The following is a 20,444-nucleotide window of genomic DNA, read 5'->3' on the forward strand; positions in this document are numbered from 1 at the left end:
TGGGCCCGTAGCGTACCAGCCACATGGGAGACCCCGAGTGAGCCCTCCCAGCAGCGGTGTCTCCGTCAGATGCTCGGAGTAGTGAGTGTGGGGAGCATGCCATTGGGGTGTGGACTGTTCTTTCCCAAGAGGCAGCATTTTGAATTTGAGACCTATTTACATATACTTTGCATTAATTTACATACCAGCCTCTGATAATTTGCCCTAAATACCCTTCCATGAATTTCAACTAATAGTACAGCTAACCACTCTGGTAGCTAGACCTGATATTAAGGGCATTACACACATGAAAAACTGAAAAGATCTGTGAAAACATAATCATGAGCATGGCAAATCAGCCCAGGCCCCTCACGGATGCAGCTGCTCCTTAGCCTGATTCCTTATGCTGGGGTGATAGCGCATTCAACACTCGTGAGGGAGATCGTGCCTTTCTAGCCCTCAGCTGAGTTAACCCCCACCCTGGAAAAACAAGGAAGGAAAAAACCTAACATTTTTTTTACTATCTTTCATTTAATCGGCACTGTGCTAATGGTGCCAGTTATTATTTCACACTTTTTCTGTTACTTGACATGAAATCTACATAGTTTGTGAAGTTGGTTGGTGACGAGAAGAACACATAGAAAAGGTGATGTTGTAGATGGTGAAGATTGCCCGTAGGGTTTGCAGTGTCCAGCCTGCGTCCTTGCACACCATTCACCTCTGAGATGACCTTTTCCTCCTTTTCTCCTTTCACAGCCTTAATCCTGGAGTGACTAGACCACAGTCTACCTCACTTAAGAATGGAAAGTCGGGGGGATGGGCAGGGGGACAGGTATACCTGCACAGCCCCCTGCCTTGTGTTGATTCCCACTTTGTGGGTTCCACTGGGTGTTGGTATTGATTGCTGAAACAACATACTGACTCCTGGTTTGTACAGCTGACTTTTAGTAGCAGATTGGGAAATTTTACCCCCTTCAGAGATCAGACGGGATAGAAGGGATCTGTTCTTAAAGAGTAAAAAGTCCTTCCAATTCATGCTGCTCTTTATAGGTCACCTAAAAATACTGATCTTAGTAGTTTTAGATCTTAAAATAACTAAATGTATACCCTTTATTTTTGTTCCTGTTAAATCAGACATCCATTTGTACTAGACTTCAGGATAGGCCAGAATTAAATACCCTCTTCTCCCCATGTTGTAAGAAAATAAATTGGGAAGAGTCTACCTATCATTATGTAGGAAGTTGTTTTAATTATAGCAGGAGACTGCTTAGTCTTTCTCACTGACCTCTTCTACCCTCTATGCACTGTGGCCATGGTTATTTGAGAATGTGGTCTAGAGAATAATAGTGTGGTCTTGCAGATCAGTCCTGTTGCTCTGTTAGTTTTGAGCATGAGTGGTGTGAAGGTAGGATGCCTCCCTTTTTTGCATTAGGTTCCTGTGTTAGCCACTTCATTGACAATATCATGTTATGAAACATTAACAACTTGAAATTCGGGAGACTGAGTTTCTGGCTGAACTCTGCTCTCAGGAACCCCCATAGGCCCGTGGGGGAATGTCTGCCTCAGTTTCCTAAGCCAGTCCCTCTGGTCAGTCACACCTCTGTCTATAGCTTTTTATTACTCTGACTTTGTCATTTTGAAGTAAGAGTGATGCAGTGTATTTTAGGTGTTGTGGTGCCTCCTATTTTATTCCTTTTGGCTTTTAAGATATGACATGTATTTTGTTAGGAATTCTTTTGTAATAAGAACAACTTAGGGCGCCTGGGTGGCTCAGTTGGTTAAGCGACTGCCTTCGGCTCAGGTCATGATCCTGGAGTCCCTGGATCGAGTCCCGCATCGGGCTCCCTGCTCGGCAGGGAGTCTGCTTCGTCCTCTGACCCTATCCCCTCTCATGTGTTCTCTCTCTCTCAAATAAATAAATAAAATCTTTAAAAAAAAAAAAAAGAACAACTTAGTAGTAAGTTCTTAGTTGTAGTAAGAGTAGCTTCTGAGCCATTTTAGTTGTGAGCATCTTACACTGCACCTCCAAGGCCTAGAACGTTGTTCTGTGAACCTCATTGTCAACAGTGGTTTATATAAACAGAAGTTTATTTTCTGCAGATGAGCCCAGTTCTGTGTTTTAAACAGCTCTTCTTTCCCCACTACTCTTTCTTGATATCACCTTATAAACCTTCACCAACCAAGTCTTGCTGTGGAGGGCAGCCATGGTGAAGTGCACCATTCTTGGCCTTGAACCGAGTAGATGGAGGGAGGGAACATCTCTAGTGCTGCTTCCATCAGGGCTGCAGGATCAGAGCACACCTTTCCGAAATGGTCCTGCTTTATGTGGTGGGTGGGTTCGAGGGTGATAGAGTGCTGTGTTTCAGCTCCACCTTGGCTTCATGCATTTTCAATCACTCTAATAAACCTTTTACTATAAAGCATGGAGGGGCTGCTCCAACTCATAATGAAATTGATAGAATGTAATTCTTTTGTAATTTCAAGTCAGTCTGGTGCAGTATTTTAGAAATTCTATAGCATATCGATTTCCACAGTCATTCATGTGCTTTTCCTTACTCAGTTTCTCCAAGCATTAGAGTGATGGTTCAAAATCAAGAATGTGAGTGAAAAAAAAAAAAAAGAATGTGAGTGAAATCTAGAATGAACTCACCATTGTCTCTTAATTGACTCCACTTGTTGTCTTGCGACGTTTGAAATGCCTGTGAGCTGTCTTTACTCATAAAATTTTTGATAGCAAATGCATCCTTTGTTTTTTTTTCCCCATACTAACCAATTTTCCAACTCTCCAGATACTAACTGGGTATTCTACTATTAAATTTGGTTCTGCACTAACTACCCAGATTTAGCTTAGACCCTTCAGGTAAAGAGCTCAGTGCCAGCAAATTCCCTCTTCCCCTCCAGCCCCTTCAGATGCTAGTCATCATCCCAGCTTGCCACCTGGACATCTCACCAATCAGCTATAAATCTTAGGTTCCCATTAACCCCCTCCTGAGATTCAATCATTTGCTAGATTGGCATACAGAACCCAGGAAAGTGCTTTACTTAAAATTACTGCGTTATTATAAAGGATACAATTGAGGAACAGCTCAATGGAAGAGAAGCATAGGAGAGTGTGTGGGGATGGTACAGTGAATTCAGTGCATTTCAGGGCGTGCCACCTCTCAGCACCTAAGTGTGTTCACTAACCTTGAATGTTTTCTGAACCCTGTTGTTGAGGGATTTTTTTTTTAAAAGATTTTATTTATTTGAGAATGAGAGCGAGCACAAGCAGGGGGAGCAGCAGAGGGAGAGGGAGAAGCAGACTCCTTGCTGAGCAGGGAGCCCCGATGCGGAGCTCCATTCCAGGACCCTGGGGTCAGGACCTGAGCCGAAGGCAGACCCTTAACCAACTGAGCCACCTAGGCGCCCCATGTTGAGGGATTTTTTAATGGATGTTTTATTATATAAGTATGATTACAACAAATATAGGGGTATTATGTAATAGGGAAAAATCAGAAACGTAGCATCAAAGAAATTTCATGTTCATTAACAGACCCCTTTGCATATACCTCCAGCCTCCCCTAGAGATATAACCATTCCTACTATTCTGATGGGTAGTTAGATTTGACTAGTAGCTGGAATATACTTTGTAACTTCTAAAGATTTTTAAAAATTTGTTATTTATTGAGAGAAGAGAGAGCACGCACACACACACTAGCGGGGGGGGGGGCAGAGGGAGAGAGAGAGAGAGAGAATCTGAAGTAGACTCTCCACTGAGCACAGAGCCTGACATGGGGCTCAATCTCAGGACTGGGAGATCATGATCTGAGCTGTACTTTGTAACTTCTAAAAGACTGTGCAAATGTTTGCATTATTGTAGTAGACATTACGTTAATACTTGTTGATTTATAATCTTAACCCAAGTATTTTTTGGACTGTCATTTCTTACGGACTCTGAGGTTTTTGTACTTAAGATAGTCTTCAGATAAAAGATCTCATTTTCTCTCTTATTTTGCTTGGCTGAATTAGTCATGGTCTTCCTCATTTTAATGTTGCCTCTTTCAAGGTGTGTTTATAGACTAATGAGTTGTAGTTTTAAAATGCTTTGTATTTAGATAGTGGTAATGAGAGATTAACCAGAGCCATGTTTCACATTCAAATGTCACTGCTTCCCCCATGTCCAGCCTGTTGCGCACACAGAAGGGCTCAAAATATAGTGTTCTCTTGGTGGCTGGGATTTCCTCTTATCTGGCCCTGAAGCTTAGCTTTAGTGAAATTCATCTGTGTTTCTCTGAAATGTTAGGATCAGCCATGGAATATCAAGGGTTAGATGTAAGGAAGGACATAGTAGACACAAGGAGGCCTGAGGGATTAGTTGGCCTCAGACTCACATTATAGTTGTTAATGGGTCATAGTAGGGTTGGGTCTAAAGGAAGTGTGAGATCAATATTGACAGAACTGGACCATGAAACAGGGTGTAGGTAATATTCTAAAATGGTCAAGGCGATTTCCAGAGAACATTTGCTGCTTCTTAGGGCCTAGTACCCACCTCTCTATAGTTACTGGCCTTAAAGGGTGGGGGTATTACTTACTGAACCCATTGTCTGACATTACCTATGTAATTCATGACCTCAGAGAGAATTTGAGTGAGGATGTATGTGTGGTTTAGTGAAAATCATCAACAATTTCTTCAGCCCTTATGTGTCAGCTAACCTGGAAATGATTTTAAATACATTATTTCATTTAGTTTTCACAGAAACTCTATGAAACAGATATTCTTCATCCCCATTTTTCAGACAAGAAACTAAAGGCCTGAGAGGTCACATGATTTTCTCACGTTCCAGGTTAAATTTGGAAAGTACCGGAGCTGGGATTCAAACCCAGGACTTTGTCACTCTGGCAACTCGTGATAGATACTGAGCACCTACTATGTAGCAGGCACTGGGCCAGGTACTGGAAATACAAAGAAAAATTCAACTGCCCTCACTTCAAGGAAGACAACGCATCGTCTTCATCAAAATGCTAAGGAGATTCCAAAATGACTTAATTAAAAGCGCTGCATAAATGCATGGCATTATATTAGGTTGGCAGCCGTTTCCTGCCAATATATGAAGTGCTAAGAATCAATAGGAAGAAGTATATGGTTATAAAAAAAAAATGAGCAGAGCCATCAAAAGACTAATTGAAAGCATGGAATGTTAAGAAACTCACAGATTTGTTTATGTGAAGTTTGGAAGATGCTACTCTAGCAGTTTCTGGCTGGTTTTGATGATTGATGATATACCTAAAGTAGCTGAGCTACTCAGATTAACTTAAGTTGCTTTATTTAAAACTGTGCTCTCTCAGAGAATCTTACTTTTAATGTTCCCGGAGGTATATACCTGTGTTATGTTGGGGATAAGCTATTTTAGAGTCAAGAGAGGAAATGAAGAAAACAAGGTCAATATTACATGGTTTCAACACTGTTTGTCAATATATTGCCCATGATATTGTGCCAGCACAACTGGTGAGAATATGGGAAGGGCAAGTAGGGTAAACGCTCATGGAAAGATGACTAGAATTATACAACGGATGAGCTATATTAAAAACATAGTGGTTCAGTATTAAGGAATATAGAAGAGCAGATATTAGGAATTTGCTTTTACTCAGCAAAATGAATAATTCTTAGGTTTATAGATCAAATCAAGAATGTTATATTAATATAGGGTTTTTTATATGACCTCTTTAATTCAAAATGCTTTTTTTTTGTTTGTTTGTATTGGTAACTTCTAAAATATACCATTCTTTTTGAATTGTCTAGGCATTCTTTATCACTGAGTACTTTTTCTTTTACTGCTTTGATGGAATTATATCAGTGAAATTAGAGAATACTAAAAGATGTGCTTGGGAGCAGTCAGTATTTAAGTGGTACTATATATTTTGGTTTTACTTGAAGTAGGCTGGAAGGGAAGAGAGAAAAATTGTGTGTAGAGCTCAGTCACTGTGTGTCAGGGACCCAACTAGATTCTATATGTAGATTCTCTCTTTCTCTAGGTTTAAATATCATCTATCAATCAGTCAATCTTTCTTATATCTATGTAATTTCATTTGCATAGCATTTGCCACCATTTTGCAGATGAGGTTCCAAAGATTAAATGACTTGCCAGATTTTTTTTTTTTTTAAAGATTTTATTTATTTATTTGACAGAGAGAGACACAGTGAGAGAGGGAACACAAGCAGGGGGAGTGGGAGAGGGAGAAGCAGGCTTCCCGCGGAGTAGGGAGCCTGATGCGGGGCTCGATCCCAGGACCCTGGGATCATGACCTGAGTGGAAGGCAGCTGCCCAACCAACTGAGCCACCCAGGCACCCCAGTGACTTGCTAGATTTGAAACCAGGGCTTTTGCCTTCAAAACCCTCGTTTTTGCTGGAGTTTGCTGTTGTCTTGGGTTTGAAATGACTGAATTGTAGTTATCGGCAAGATAAAACATGAAGTGAAGTTATAGCATCATTTTTTATTTACTTTTATTTTGAGCAATATGATCATATTAAGTAGATGTTTTTAGGAGAGTCCTATAGTGCATCTATAAAATATGTAAAGACAGTCCTGCCTTACAAGGGTTTTGAACCTTGTGTAAAGGATATAGTCACCTAGAACCTTTCTGAATTGCTGGTCTCCATTTAGAGTTGATTTTTAGAAATTCTTTTTGGCCACTGTTACTTGTGAAACTGTATTATCTGGCTTTTTTTTTTTACTTTTCTTGTCTGACTGGACTACTTGTATTTTGAGCAACCCCTAGCCAAGTATTAGACCCCAAGTATTAGACCAATAGCATCCAGCATAAGTATTTGTTTGACTTTGAACTCTGCCTTCATTCACCTTGTTTGTACACCATCTGCTTTCTCTTCCTTGTACGTTTCAGGCTGTCTGGACTTGACTTCCATGAATGCATTCCCCGTCGTTGTCTGTATTTGCTCTTCCTCCTCCTGTGCCTCTGGGGACCTTATGCTGTTCTCTTGTTAATCATATGTTTTTTTATAAATGTATTTCTATGTTTCACTGTGAATACCATGGTGCTCCAGCTTCCTACGTTTTAAACTCTTTGATTTCATGGATGGTGATTTAAACAACAGTCCTTTGCACAAAAGTCGACTTAAAAAAAAAATCTTCTTGAAAATTATTTAGTGTAACTTTACTTTAGTAAAACTCTTTGGCAGTATAGAGATGAAATGGTTTGATCATTTATGGTGCTACAAAGGGTACAGGGAATGTGGCACTCATAATTAGTGGTGGAGCTCGTTGGTGGGACTTCTAACTAGTGCATTGCCACTTGGGAGATCCATTTGACTGTATCCGTTGAAATTTAAAATGCGTAAACCATTTGACCTTGCAATTCAACTTTTCGGAGTTTGTCCTAAAAATGCTAGAATGTGTATGCAAACGTATTTGTACAAGGGTATTTTTAAAATAGATTTATTCATTTTAACAAAATATTGGAAAAAGTTTAAATGTTCATCAGTAGGGAAGTGGCTGAATACCTACATGGTGGGGCTTTCATGTGATGGAATATGGAATACTTTGCACCATTAAAAAGAATGTGTACTACTTGACTTCTGTGGAGTATTATCAGTATGAATTCTTACCTGGTAAGAACATGATACAGAACAGTATGCTAACATTTGTGTACAAACTAAGTCTGTGGGAGAGGGGTTTATATGTGTATGTGTGTACATACACCCATACAATTGTATAACACATATAAAATGTTTATAGGGAGGTAGAGGATGTAGTGGAAGTTTACTTTTCACTGTTTACCCTTTTATAACGTTTGAATTTATTACCATATACATTGATTTATCAATGAATAATATTAGTTTTTAAAAGCCTGATAGTACAGATTTAAAATTCCCAGGTCTATTGACTTAGCAACAATAGATGAGATAATGTGTATAAAGAACTTAGTATGGTTTCAGATGTAATAATGAGTATTTAGTAAATTTTATGAGTGGTGGTCATGGCGGAGATGGTGGTAGAGTTGTAATGATGATGTCAGAGCTTGACCTTGAAGAATCCCTAATGTCAGGGCAGAGTGAATGTTCCATCTCAGTATCTCACCCGCACCTGGGGATCTAAGTAGTCTTAAAGAGGGGTGTCAGTGTGGAATATTTTATAGTTTGGTGCTTTGGTTTAACATTAATGATTTTTTTTTCTTTGTTCTCTTCTATAATATTTCCCTATTTTTTTTTTTTTAAACATGAAATAATTGTGAATCACTTACTATCAGGGAAATACTTTGAAAAACTCATGTATCTCCCCAGGGGAAAAGAAATGATTCAGTCAAAATTTGTAGTCTCGACAGATGAGCCATCTTGTCTTGTGGTAATGTGGAGCCCTACTGGAGCCCATAGCTCCAGGTGTATATAAGCCCTACTTTGAGAAGCAAGGCTTTCTATCTACCAATTAAGGTTAGGATCTGATATTGCTCTTTGATGATTTCTTTGATGATGTAGGGATTTCTCTGAAGTTGGTGGAACTAAATTTGGTTTCTAAGTCCTGTGACCTGTGACCATCCGTTTGTTGCCATTTGACCTGCGAGACCATTGGTTCCCTGGCATATGTGACCGTACTCTCCTGCCGTGTAGTGGTCCAGAAAGGCTACTTCCAAATCAGTGTCCTCGCTTCAGGGGTTTTTACTGCTTTAACTGACTCATACATTTGCAAATTCCATGTCCATTTCAATTCTGCCCCCATCTGAGCCTTTGTTATGACCCAGGCACGAAAGGGAAACTGTAGAGAGGGCAGGTAGGAATGACAAGCCAGTAAATGCCCGGGAAAGATCTGTAGTTAACCAGCAGGGTAACCATGTGCAGGTGCTTTGTGTTGATGTTTCTTCTTAAGAGTGTTGAGGCTTTCTGGTTTGATGGACTGTATCTGTGAAACTATAAATAGATGTGTTTTTTTTAATTTGTGTCTTGTACTTACATATTGATGTTATTTTTTGACCAATATTGAAATTTAGAATTGATTTAATTAAATGCACAGATATCATTCAGATAAAAACAATCTCAAACTGTTTCTTCTGACCAAATATTTCTAGGTGAAAATTAACGTGTTATGAACAATTAGTAGTTGTAATGTAACCCCGCCCCCCTTTTAAATACGTTAGCAATGCTATTAGGTGAAGTAAAATTACATCAAGTGATTCAGTGTGTAGAAGTGTTATGAAGGAGTTTTTCACTATTACTTCTAGAGGTTAAGTTTTAGAGAAATTATGTGACCAATAATCAAAGAATATATAATATTTATCAAAGTAGAAAGTAAAACAGGGCGCCTGGGTGGCTCAGTTGGTTAAGCGACTGCCTTCGGCTCAGGTCATGATCCTGGAGTCCCTGGATCGAGTCCCGCATCGGGCTCCCTGCTTGGCAGGGAGTCTGCTTCTCCCTCTGACCCTCCCCCATCTCATGTACTCACTCTCTCATTCTCTCTCTCTCAAATAAATAAATAAAATCTTTAAAAAAAAAAAAAAAAAAAAAGTAGAAAGTAAAACAAACCAAACTTTAACGTTTGACATGCAAACATTGACCTCATTTTTATTTAGTTGTACTGTCAAATAGTAAGTGTTAGTACTTATATGTACAACAAGCATAGTAGATATGGATATCTATGCATTTGACTCTATTCTTTTTATACCTTTGGGCAGATATTTGGCCTTTTACAGAGAAGAGAGAGACAGGAGATTTTATTGTTCACACTGTGCTGAACCTCAGAAGTGCTGCCCCCACTTGCTTAATGTCGTTCTAGTGCAAACTTAGAGAAACAGTGGACCTGTTTCTTCAGAGCTCTTGTAAGACTTAATATGAAAAATCACAGAGGCATAAATGTATTTGAGTCATTAAGTTTCATGTGTTTTTTCCTATCGTGTTTTATTTTTATTTTTCAGATACTATCTCCTTTGGGATTAAAACAAACTAAAAGGTAAGGTTGCTTTTTTGTAAGAAAGCTCAGAGTAGAGGAAAAAAATCTTAGTTCTAAATATATCTTTCTAGAGTTATAAAATAAGATAGCTTTTTCTCTGGAAGAACAAAGACGTGGCAGTCTATTGGTTTTTAAAAATCTCAGACTTTATTTCATACCCATGTAACTGAAAGCTCTGAGTCTTTTCAAACTGTTTCTAAGATCAAAGATATTTCTTCACATATGTGGGATCTTATAAATCTATGGGCAGATAAACTATTTTCAAAAGCCCAGATTTGTTTTTGAAATAAAATATAGTTTATGTTTTCCAGATCTGTGTTTAAAATGATGCAAAGAACTATTTATATGGAGTAGAATCTTGAAAAGGCCATCAGCATTTCAAAGAGCTGATACTTTGTCCCAGAGCTCAAGTAAACAGTGGCTGGCTATGTCATTCACTGCAGAGGTTTTCCCCAATTTTTTTTTTAAAGTTTCAAGTTTTTTGATGTTTATAAACATCAAAAGTCTTAAATTTTCATGTGGTCAAATTTACGTGTCTTCCATTTATTTCATCTGCTTCTTTTGTAAAACATCATTCCTAGCCCCAGATCAGTTAAAGAATTACCAATATTTCTTCTGTTTTTGTTTGCTTTCCTTTGTTTTTAGACATATAACAGAACTCTCTATAGAACTCTCCACAGTGTTTAGGCATATGACATGAAGAGGAGATGAGTTCATTTTTCTCCCAAATAGTTAGTTTCTTAACACTATTCCTTATATAATTTATTTCTACACTGGTTTATGAGGATATATATTAAATTTAAAAATAGAATCTATTCGCTGTGTTAGTTCTTTTATGAGTTTTCTTTGTTGCTTTTTTCTTGTTATTTTTCAACAAATTCCTAGCTTCTGTCACTTATTTAGTTTTTCAAATGAAGTTGGGTATTAAAGTCCTCCTAACCACCCCCATAGAAATTTCTGTTGGGAATTAACATTAAAATAATTTGGATAGAGCTGGCATTTTATACTATTCAATCTCCCCATTCAACGTATATCTCTATTTATTCTGATCCTTCATGGTTCTTTGTAAATTTTTGTAATTTGCTTCAAATTGACCTCTTTATACCCAGTAGTTCCCCCCCCGCCTTATTTACAAGGAATCTGTTCTAAGACCCGTAGCAGGTACCTGAAACCACAGACAGTATAGATCTCTGTATATCCTGTGTTTTTTCCTATATGTACATATCTATGATAAAGTTTGTAAATTAGGCACAGTAACAGATTAACAATAACTAATAATAAAATAGAACAATTACAACAGTATAGTGTGATGGAAGTTATGTGAATGTGGTCTCTCTCTCAAAATATCTTATTGTACTGTACTCATCCATCTTGTGATAATGTGAGATGATAAAATGCCCATGTGAGGGAATGAAGCGAGGAGAACGACATAGGCACTATAACGTGGTGTTCGGCTTCTACTGTCCTGCTGACAGTACGTCCGAAGGAGGATCATCTCCTGCGCCATGTTGACTGTGGGTAACTGAACAGTGGGAGGTGAAACTGTGGATAAGGGGGGACTCCTTAGTCATTGTTATTATAAATGATTTTTTTCATTATAACTTTATTTCCTGTTGGTTATTACTGGGGTTGAAAAATGCTCTTGATTTTTAGGAATTTTAACTTCATTTCCTTTACCAAACTGTTACTTGTTTTAATAGTTTATCAATCGATTCATTTGAGCTTTCTAGATAGACAATTATGTTGTGGCCAATAATACTTTGGTTTCTTCCTTCCAGGAGCCCTGTTCCATTACTTCCTGTGTTATGTTCTTATATTGGCTAAGTCCTAAAATTAAAAAAAAAAAGATTGGTTGTAAAGTATTTACTCTATTAGGAATGATTTTATAACTTACCCAGAGACTGCAGGTTACTTTCCACCATGAAGAAAGGTTTTTGCGAAATTGTCACATTTCCTTGGTAATGCATCAGTGAAATCTGTTCATATTTTTGGAAGAACAATTGTAATTTTAGAGAAAACTTATTAAAATAGTTGCTTTGAAAACTTATTGAAAGCAGATTTTTAAATAGATTATTATATTTTTTTCCTTTTCATATTTCTAGGTGGAAACTTGGTGATATTGGGAAAGAGAAATTCAGAGTTAGAAAATATGAGTGGGGTGCCTGGGTCGCTTAGTCAGTTGGGTGTCTGACTCTTGGTTTTGGCTCAGGTCATAATCTCAGGGGGGCTTGAGATTCTCTCCCTCTGCCCCTCCCCTCGCTCGTACGTACACACACACACACACACACACATTCACTCTCTCTCTCTTTCAAATAAATCTTTTTTAAAAAAGAAAATGAGTTCAGTGGTTCTTAAGTAAAATCCAACTTTTATGGATAATTGTTATAATGGATATTGATTATATAAAAAAAATAGTTTCCATTTTTTTTCATTAGACTGAGCAGAATTATCTTTCCTTTAGTATGCAGGTAACAGTTTTTACTAATTAACTTGCTTTTGTGGTGTGCTGTTATCTAGCTCATGAATTGTTTCCACTCCCAGAAAGCTGAAACCACCCGCTCAATTTGCTTTGGTGTGTTTACTTCCCACCTTGGGTACCTTTACCTGTATGCAGGTGTCTTCCTTCTTTTCTCCTCAGCAGTCTTTTGTGTAGCTTGTCACTTGTCCTAAGCTTCTGAGTAGAATCTACATAGAACTAATGGGAGCTGTTCTCTGGAAGCTTCTGCAGCAGTGACTTGCCTTTCCCTGTGTTTAAGATGCCTGCCTTTTCTTTATCCACTTTGTTACCAAACCTGTCTCCTGGCAAGATTTCTTAGAAGTTCACCTCAATGAGGGGGCTTTCGCTGATCATCTCTGCCAGTAGTTCCTGGAGTCGCAAGGTGCTTTATGCTTTCTGTGTGTTTGAGACATGTTTATAGTTTGCCACAGTGTTTCGTGGGTGGGTCACATTTCCTACAAATCCCCAGTGCTTGGCACTGCCGCTGTGTTTTGAATGAATGAGTGGGAGACTGTCTGTATTTTGGTGCTCAGTGCTCTGGAACATGCTTCTTGTAATTCTCCTACATGCTTCCCAGATTCACTAGCCTTTTCTGTATATTCTCTTTTTCTCAAAAATACTATCTTAATAATGATCATGATGCATGCTTGTTACTATTCTTTCCTGAATATATATTTTTTCTCAAATATATTATTTTCACAATGATCATGACACATAAGTTATAATACATAGTTGTTTTCTGGGCTTCATATGTTGCTATTAAAAATGAGTGGAAACTAAATATTTTTTTAAATGGCTTTTCCATTAAAATTAAAAAAAATATTGCTCTGGAAATATATCAAAAAGACATGAAAAATGCAAGATGGCAAAAATACCAGTGTGGTCAAAGTCATGACTTTGTGATGAGTGGTACGACTGTACTTCTGTGTCATTATTTTATATCCTCCTGTGAAAAATGTACTCCACAGCCGCTGTGTAACTTCTTAAAATCTGTCACTTAGTTCGGAAAGTTTCATCTTGGTAACAAGTCACTTAATTTTGCCTATGAAATGTTCCTAACCAGCTCAATCAAAGATAACATATCAAAGATATGTTTTTAATCATGGTTAATTAGATTAATAATAATATTAATAACCACTAAATACTTATGAGCTCCTTCTCTGTGCCTTTCACATTTAATCATCACAATAAGCTGGGGTCAATGTTGAGTCTGTGTTGTTATTTATTGATGAGGCCTCACTCTGTGATAAATTATCTTGCTCTGATCAAACTAGTCAGTCACCTAGATGTCTTTACATATGGCCTTGCTTCTATCAAATGTCCAGAGAAAGGTTTTGTTTGATTTGGGGTGGTGGCATGTGTCCCAGGAGGATGACTGTGTATATCCTAGAAATATTCCAAACTCATTGATTACTTTTTATTAGATCAAGGAGCAAATTCTCATTAAAGTCTGCTTTGGGTAAAAGTTAATCCTACTACCAGTGTGTGTGTGTGTGTGTGTGTGTGTGTGTGTGTTTATTCCTAAGGTCTCCGAATGCTTTACAGGAATTCTCACTTTTCTCCTCTGATCCTCATGATTGCTATGTAAATAAATGAATCCATTTAATTTGAAAGTCTTTTCCTTAAAAATCAAAGCCAGGAATTTGGCATTTTAAAAAATCACTTTTCGCATACATTTCCTAATATTAGAAATTACTAGACAACCAGCAGTACCATTTCCTTAAAGGACAGATGGAAGTGGGTCTTGGGAGTGGCTGCCTGAAGCCTGTCTTGTGGTGCACATTAGGGTCATTCCCTGGAAGCTGCCTGTCCTTTTGAGTCAAGGCTGTGCCATCTTCTGTCCTTGTCTAGAGGCTGCCGAGGCTCCAAATTAATTGGACATCAGTGGAGAAAAGAGCTATCTGCATGGCAGCTGAAGAGGAAAAGAGGAGACAAAATGGAGTGAGAAATGCTTTTATGGAGTGAGTTTCCTATGTGCACATCCCAATTTCATTTGCCTGCTGTCTGGTCATGCATACAGATTGTATGTCCTGTAAGGGAAGTTTTGAGGGAGGCTGTGAGAATTTTCCAGGGAGATGGTGGGTGGAGTTTGGCTGTCTGCTAGTGTGGTATTCCCACAGCCCTAATGGGATTGTGATGGTGTCACTTTTTATTTTCATATTCCTGCCTTGAGTATCTTCTACACTGACATCCAAAAATTCATTTTTATTTTTTGGTAGATTTTATTTTTGTCTTCAAACATGTTGTAACCTTTACCCAGAATTATATTTTAGATACTGTAAAGTAAAAGAATTATTTGAACAAAGGCAGTCTATTTAAAAAATTCTAAAAATACATCAGGGAAGTTTTCCCCTCTTACTTAGCATCACATCACATCTTCAGACTGGCAAAATTCTCTATGCTGATATTTTTCTGTTTCCATTTTTCAATCAATGCTTAGAGCATTTGTGATGCAATTGTTTATTTAGAGCACCAAGAATACAGTAGAAAAAGAAAATGAAGGAGCCCCTGATTCTTTTTGATTTTCTTCTGGAATTTGGTTTTTACTATCATATACTATTTGATTGAAATGATGTGCCCCCTTTCCACTGTCTAATTTTTTAGGATATCAAATCCTGTGAAGTGGTGATAAAATAGCCTCTAGTCAGACAATCAGAAATTTCAGTTGTATTGAGAAGCTTGATTCATGTAGCTCTTATGATTCAGAGCATCTAAATGAATGAGAAACCATTTGCTCAACAGTGTTTATTGAATATATACCCTCTTGGTACATAATACTTAACACAACCTTAGTGGCTTAATTCAGCACCCATTTATTGTCTCAGTTTCTGGAGGTCAAAAATCTAGCCACAGCTCAGGTGGGTTTTTTCTTCACAGTCTTTCAAGACTGAATATAAGGTGCTATTGGGCTACATTTTCATCTAGAACAAGGTGTCTTCACCCAAACTCATATGGTTGTTGGCAGAATTCAGTTCTTTGCAACTGTTGTATGGAGGCCCTTAGGTTCTAGAGGCCTCCCACGGTACCCTGCCACATAGCTCCCTTTGTAGATAATTCACATTGTAGCTCTTTGATATTTTAAGGCCAGTAGGAAAATCTTTGCTGCTTCCAGTCTCTATGCCCAGGGAAAACCCAACGCCCTTTTTGAAAGGTCTCCCTTGATTGGGTTGGACCCATTCAGGACAATCACCTTTTTGATGAACTCACAGTCAACTGATTAGGGACCATAACTGAGTCTGTAAAATCCTTTCACCTTTGCCATATAACATAACATAATCATGGAACTGATAGCCTTCATATTTGTAAATCCTGTTCATAGTCAAGAGAAAAGGATTATACAATGATGTGGGTCATTGGGGATCATCTTATGTTGGGCAGAGATTTTGGAGCTGAGGATATGCTAAGTTTTTAAAGGATCACTCTTGCAACTGTGTGAAAAGTAGTCTGTAGGGGAGTAAGGATGGAAACAGGGAACCCAGTTAGGAATCAATTGTAAAATTTCAAGTGAGAGCTATTGGTGGCTTAGACTGGGGTGGTAACAGTGGAGATAGGTAAAAAAAAGTTGGAATCAACATGTGTTTTAAAGATTTCATTTATTTATTTTAGAGCACATGAGCAAGTAGAGGAACAGAGGGTAGGGGGAGAGTGAGGGGGAAAAAATCTCAGGCAGACTCCATGCTGAGTGTGGAGTCTGATGCGGGGCTTGATCTCAGGACCCTGAGATCATGACCTGAGCCGAAACCAAGAGTCAGATGCTTACCAGGTGCCCCTAAATCAACATATGTTTTAAAGGTAGAGCTAACAAAAAAGTTGCTTATGGATTCATTATGAAGCATTAGAAACAGAAATCACAGATGATTCCAAGGTTTCTGACTTGATCCACTAGAAGGATGAAGGGGGAAGAGCACATTGGAGGGGGCAATGTAAAATCAAGAGCTTAGTGATGGATGTAATAGGTTTGAAATGACTACTAGACTATCCAGGTAGAGATGCTGAGTAGGCAGTAGGTTAGTGGGTTTGGAGTGTAGAGAAAGAGGCTTTAGCTAGGGATGTAATCATACTGTTTCAGTTTATGGATGATATTTAAAACTGTGAGATGGATCAGATCGCCTAGGGAGTGAGTGTAGTACAAGAGGAGTGGCTTGAGGACCGAGTCCCAGGGCACTTCAGTGTTCAGAGGTGGCTGATGAGCAGGAATAAGCTAATGACCAGTAAGGAAGAGCTAGTGAGAGAAGAGAAGTCAGGTGCTGAGCTGAGAGCTAAGAGAAGAATGTGTTTCAAAAAAAAGAAGGGAGCAACTTTGTCAGATGCTGCTGATTGTTCAAGAAAGATGGACACCGAGCACCTGCTGTTGGGATTACTAATGTGGAGGTTATTGATGGATCTAGACCGGAGCTATTGTTGTGGTCAAATAAATGTCTCATGGGGCTGAGTCCGAGAAAATGGAGCTGAGGAATTAGAGACATCAATATGTAACACTTTGGAGGTGTTTTGTGGTGCAGGAGTAGAGATTAATAGGGTAGTAGCTGGAGAGGAAGATCAGATCAAGAGAGGGACTTCTTAAAAGATGGAACATATAGCAATTTGTAGGACTAGGTGAATAAGGCCTAAATAGTTTATTAGAAGAAAATAGTAGAAAAGTCTAAGTTCCCAGGCCACCAAAAGACAAAGAAGAGGGCACTGAAATTTTTTTATTTTTGCCTTCTACTTGTTAGTCTTATTATGACTCACTGTGATGTTACTGTTTTTATCTTATTTATTTAACCAAATCATTACATATGAATGGAAATCTAGATAGTCATTCTCTGGCTACCTTGCAGATCCTGGTAATCCTGAGTGTTTTTTCTTGGAGGAACAATTCCATCTTCCTACTTCTTTGCCTCCTGTCTTGCAGCGAGGAGCTTATAAGTGAGGCTAAGAGTTGCAGTCGTTTTTGTGGTTTGATTTATTTACTTCTCTAATCGATGAATTTTTGCTTATGATTCAATACTGATTTCCTTGGATGTACTTTATTTTTAAAAAGTAGCTGAAAGGGCGCCTGGGTGACTCAGTGGTTAAGTGACTGCCTTCTGCTCAGGTCATGATCTCAGAGTCCTGGGATTGAGTCCCACATCGGGCTCCTTGCTCGGCAGGGAGTCTTCTTCTTCCTCTGACCGTCTTCCCTCTCATGCTCTCTCTCACTCTCTCTCTCAAATAAATAAATAAAATCTTTAAAAAAAAAAAAGTAGCTGAAAGTAAATGTGAATTGTCTTTGACCACATTTTTTCTTGGATTAAGAATGGAGTGGAGGAACATCCAACTGATCAGTGTTTCATTTATATCTATCCTACGGATCTTGGAATTCTCTGCCAATAACATGAGCAATTACCAGTAGCTTGTGAGTAGCCAGAGTAGATGTCACAAAGTCTGTGCAGTCTACTCATAGGAGAGAAGCCTACCAAAAGAAATATAAAAGATGTCCTGCCGAGGAGAGTGGGTTCCAGTCTTTTCTCTGCCGCTACAGGCTGCCGTCCACTTTCATTCACAATTTACTCCTGAAAAAGGTTTTAAAACTTCAATGTACAGAAGTTAAACATGTGGATTTATATTCCCAGAGAACCAAAAGATAAATGTATATTTTTATGTCCAACTGTTATGCAATGTGCATATACTTCTAGAATATTAAACTTAGGATAAACTGAAATGTTGACAGTTTTACAAAGTAGTAATTTTGTAGCTCCTATTTTGCTTCTGTCAGTAATGGTCCTGTCTTTAATCCGTGAAATAAACTGTTAATACTGTTAGAAGTAAGGAGTTATCAGTGGTAGTTTTGTATGGGGTAGAGCAGAAACTAGTGACTTGAGTTGGATGCTGTCTTGTCCTTTTTTCTTCTTAACAAGGTACTAGTTAGCTGATTCTTGTAGTCAGGTATATGCCTGGCAAACAGACCCATGAAGCTCCCCCCCCCCGCCCCCATTTGAGTTACTGGACTGTTACTCTGATGCTAGTTTTCATTTAGTATTTTTGTCATCTTTTTAACATGTTCTATCACTGACCTTCATTGCTTGGACTGTCTTCAGACGTTGTGGTCTTGGTGCTGGTGATATCTGTCCTTTTTCCCTATTACCCTTGCCCACTGAATTGAACAGCTTACGTCTTCTAGCTGGCCAGCTGACGGTGAGCCATCACTTTTAGACCCTTCGTTATGTCCATCTTCATTTCAGTTGTACTGTTAGTAACAGCACTTGTATTTTTCCATTTCCGCTCATTTTCAGAAAATATGTAAATGTGACACACTTTTTAAATGATTGTATAAGTAAATGTTGCTTGGCAAAGTAGAACTGTTGGTTACTGTGCTTTACTGTGACGAAGTAGTGGGATGTGTGTGTCCAGCAGCTGATACGTGGCTCAGGAGACGTGGTTGGAATATTATCCCCTTTTAACATTTGAAAGCACTGATTGCATGGACGTCATGCTGTAAAGTTGTGGTGTGCCCACAAATAACATTGTGATCCTTGTTGATTGTCTTCTGGGGCTGTTTTCTCTTCTGTAAGGTGACCAAGTTGGTCTTTATGGTCTTTAAGATTCTTTCCAATGTGATCAATGTGATTTTACTTAAACTTTCAGAGCCTTACACAGAAACAGAGTATTCTTATTTAGATATAACTTGAACAAGTTTATTTATCTTCTTTTTATTCAGTCCGGCACAGAGAACAAGTGGGAATTATTATGATTTATTTTTTAACTCTCTCTCTTTTTAAACAATTTTTTAAATTTTTTAGCTTTCTCTTAACTAAAATAATTGAGGGCAGCTTATAACAAGGATATGAATTTATGATACAATATAAAAATAAAGAGGACCACATAGGGAAGTGGAAACAGAAGCGGAAAGAACCATACAAAAAGATGACAAATATGCTGATTGTTAGGACCTGTGGATGCCCAGGGGTGTCAGCAGGCAGAGAGACGGTCTCCCTGACAGGGAAGGGGTGAGCCCGGCTACCAGGTCGTGGTGCCAGGACCCTGCGGGGGATTATCCGGGGGCTGGGCGAGGGCCTTTGTCTCTTCAGTTGTGCACCCTACAGATTCTCATTTCTCTCCTCTTAGGACTGTGGCATCAGTGTTACCCCTTAAGGGTTTCGAAATGAAATTTACCTCCCCAGGCCCTTTAAAAGAAGAGAAACAGTTTGTTAGCTGTAATCAACTAAAATGTGGCCGTGGTCTGTGTGGCAGTGGTCTGTGGGTCTGATGGTGGCTGAGACTGAGCCTTGCCCTGTTCTGGAGCGCCCTCTGCCTCCTCTGCTGGAAGCACCGGGCCGGCTCTGCCCTTCTGTGCCTCCTTTTCCGGGCTCTTGCTGGTCCTTTCTGGGCGTGTGGTCACTGACATGGATGTCAGCCTAGATTTCAGTTCAAACGTCACAGAAGCCATTGTGTTTTTTTCATGTGGTGACCTCAAGGCGAGTGGCCTCCAAGTCTGGTTTCTCTGTGTATGAAATCGTGATTCAGAAAGGCCACTGTGGCCGCTTCCTGTGGAGAGACTGGCTGTCGTTGTGGCAAGGACCTGCTTCTCGGCAGGGAGCGTTTGCTGGCCGATGTCATCGCTGCACAGGAGAGGGGACGTGGAGATGATGCAGTGAGTGCCGTAGGAGGGTCACAGGGATTTGTAACAGAGCCAGCTGACTTGAAGGGGGGCCCTCAGGTAGATAGCGGGGCAGGGCAGCCGCCTGGGCCTTCCCCTTATGTCTCACGCAGCCTGCAACCTGCGGTGTCCTTCTGGATGCACTCCGCCTCCCTGTTCTGCTCCACCTTGAGGCCAGCTATTGGCTGTTGAGCCAGTGGTTCAGGGAGGAGGCAGCGTATAAGAGGAGCCGCGCAAGTGCACCTCCTTGAAACCTCCCTCTGTGTTAGAGGACATGTGGTGCCGGAGAGTAGATTCTGCTCAACCCCCCGGACCCAGTGCGCTGCGAGTGAGGGGTCTTGATCAGGACAACTGAGATTCATCCACAGTATCCAACTCAGTGGAAAAACGGTGGGCTTTGGAGTTAGAGCTGGGCTT

The 20,444-nt window shown here is 39.3% G+C and overlaps 1 protein-coding gene across 22 annotated transcripts in view; it reads left to right on the forward strand.

The window, feature by feature from the left end:
• The window catches only part of FARS2 (phenylalanyl-tRNA synthetase 2, mitochondrial), a 548,888-nt gene that overhangs the window by 88,619 nt on the left and 439,825 nt on the right, over window positions 1–20,444 (forward strand). For 16 of the 22 annotated variants that reach the window (XM_078055666.1, XM_078055663.1, XM_078055656.1 and 13 more), the window contains one exon: window positions 9,878–9,912. The exons of the other annotated variants lie outside the window; for them this stretch is intronic. The gene's annotated coding sequence lies outside the window, so the exon portion shown is untranslated. The remainder of the gene's footprint in view (window positions 1–9,877; window positions 9,913–20,444) is intronic. 22 annotated transcript variants of the gene reach the window in all.

Source organism: Halichoerus grypus, chromosome 9 (assembly GCF_964656455.1).
Source record: "Halichoerus grypus chromosome 9, mHalGry1.hap1.1, whole genome shotgun sequence".
NCBI classification, from domain to species: Eukaryota; Metazoa; Chordata; class Mammalia; order Carnivora; family Phocidae; genus Halichoerus; species Halichoerus grypus.